Source organism: Aplysia californica, unplaced genomic scaffold (assembly GCF_000002075.1).
Source record: "Aplysia californica isolate F4 #8 unplaced genomic scaffold, AplCal3.0 scaffold00243, whole genome shotgun sequence".
NCBI lineage: Eukaryota > Metazoa > Mollusca > Gastropoda > Aplysiida > Aplysiidae > Aplysia > Aplysia californica.
In genome coordinates this window covers 111,260-114,147 of record NW_004797513.1, presented here as the reverse complement: position 1 = coordinate 114,147, position 2,888 = coordinate 111,260, and positions in this window count along the sequence as shown.

Here is a 2,888-nt window from a genome sequence, read left to right as displayed (position 1 = left end):
CCGAGGGAAAGTGGGAAATGTGGTGTAATTTGTACAGGTGATTGTCTTGGACAGGTGGCGGTTAGGGCAGGTTCGACTGTAATTCTTTTGTGAATGAGTCTTGGCCTTCCTCTCTTCTATCTCTGCATTTCCTTTGTGAATTAGTCTTTACTTTCTCCTTTCTCAGCATTCGTCTTGTACAAAGGACTGCTTGTGTACCAGGCAGTTTCAGGTGAAAAAGATATGATTTCTTTGACTTGTCTGTCAACGTAATTGCTATAGTTGAGCTGAAATGCATACGAAGAACTACATTTTGACAAAATTGGTAAAAGGTACATGCATGATTTGCCAGATCCGGCGACCATCTGAGTTCTAGCCCTTCAGCCTCAGATTGGCTTTTCAAATCTCGTGACTAGCAACCGACCTCAAGGATGGAAAATGCTGTTGCCACCCTCTTTAAGTTTACCGAAAAATGAATAATATTGTATTCGATCCAAAATATTTGTAACAGATTTGTTGGCTGAGCTGCATTTATAGTATCATGTTGGAGTAATTAGGATAAAATTGAAGCGGCGTGTGACTTACAAAGTTGGAACTATCACTGTGATGTTAATAATAAAAGTTTCGCAGTGCTTATGCACTTTATCTAGACTGATTTTGATCTGTTCTGAGAAATCACAATGATTATACACATGTGTGATGCCATATATAGCCACCTTTTTTTGTTGTTGTTGCGATAAGAAGCAGTGGTCCTGTGGTAGTGAAATCAAAGACTGTAAATTTGGGCTGTATGTTCTGATCTGTTTTCATGTCTTTGTTTGCTGATTTTGAGTGCAGTGTTAAGGAAGGTAAAGTGATGATGTAGTGAGTGTCAAGACTTCGAGGGTGTTATTTTATTTGAATATTTCGTATTTGATAGATGAACGTCATGTGCTCGATAGTGATGTGAAAGCCAGATGGAACAAGAGGATCCCTAAAACTGAGAAAGGAACATTCTGTGAGACTGAGTTTTATCAGTCTCACAAGCCACACATTTGTTGTTATATGAACACCAATAATTGATTCACAGATGCTCAAATGTTTTAATTCATGCATTATGCAAAGAAAACATGTATTATTTTACTATATACTATGGCGGTTAAAAAAAATAGGCATTTATAACTTATGTGATCTATTTTATTTATTTGATGTGCCCATTTCTTTTGTAATTGTTTGTGTTTAACTATCAAGCTATTCTGGTGAGATCTGTCCAGTGTTTTTAGCAAAAGTTGTGGTGGATGGTGTCTTTTTGTGTGCAGGGTTTGGACTGAGGTAGATAAGGTGGTGACAATCCTTCTCATGCTTTAACTTTATATTCCTACAAAAGGAGTGAGAGGTGGTTTAATTTTTTATTTTGATGTGTGTTTTCGCTCCTGGTTAAGACACTCAAATCTTCAACTCCAGGACTCTGAAACGTCTGCCCCGTCACACTGCAGTTAAGAAATTTCACCAAAAAGTTTGGAAGGACTTTGTATACAGGCTGCATGAATGACAAGTTTGTGTTCTGCACATATGTTACAGTTTTCAGTTTGTGTGACCACAAATTGAGTCATTCTCATCAATACAATTAGCCTGAATGACTTGTTAAGAACATTTGTCAGTGAAAATGGTTTTTTTGTATGAAAAATATTATTTTGTTGTCTCGGTAGAGAAAAAAGGATGAATAACAGTTGTGTTGAATTTGCCTGAATACTTTTTGGGTCGTATAAAATTTTTGTCGTTTTGGTTGTGGGTTAAGATGCTATTCTTTCTGGTATATTGTGGTCTTTGTTTCCACTTTTCTCTGTGTTATGTATAGTTTCGTCAACTCTCAAAAAGTAAATCAAATTTATAAAAACAAGAGTTCTCTTTTCCCAAAAGTTTTCAATTCGGATACTTACTTTTTAAAATTGAGATTTTTACCACCTTCTTTCCTGTGGCTTTAAAGGACATTCGCAGTGATCAAAATCCTGAAGTATTGGCCATTCCTGTGCTTCTTTGTGTCTGTGTATAGACAGGACTTGGGAGGAAAATGCCACTAGGCTGTCCTGGGTCTGTTTTCCACTAATTTCGTAAACTAAAATCGTACAGTGGAAAATATTTTGTGCGCTTTATATTTTGCTTGGAAATGTGTTATAAACATTCTATTTTCCTGTGTAGTATGTTGAGTGCTCATATGACGGTATGCAGTTGCGAGGGCTGTAAAACTCTTACCAGTATGCTGCTGCTATTGCATTTATTATAGAAAATTCATTTTCTCTGTTGTAGAATAATATGTAGAATCTGCGGAGGGGCCAAAGACTTGTTATATGATATGTATACTTCTTTTGTTAAGATACGGCACGAAGATATTAGTGGAAATGCAGCTTAAAGTTTACCTACCAGCTCCCTCACGAAATGTGTTTTCAAACCACCCTCACCTATCATCTCATTCCAATAAACTCATTCAACATTGCACATAATTGAATTTCTTACTCCTTCTCTATTTCTTTCCTTCTCTGTTATATCTTTGCCATCTGGGATGTTGCAGTATGGCAGCAGTTTCAGCTTTTCCCGAAAAAAATAGGAATCGCGGGGCTGAAATATTGTCTCACCACACCCCATGAACTTTTGAATGGAATGCTGTCATTAAATTATTGGGTTTTCTTCCTATCTTTCCCTCCATTTTGAATCGCTCATATGAGGACCATTCGCAGTGCAATGATGTAACATGTATGTGCTTGGGTGTAAAACGATATTGAAAGAGGACAGTATTTTGACCGAAGTTGTTGCAGTAAATTGTATGTCATAAAGAACAAGTTAACTTATCATTTTCATGATTCTGTGTGTTGATACATTCCAGGGCCAAAAGTGGTGCCACTGTGTGACCTTTGGTCTGGTCATCCATCAAT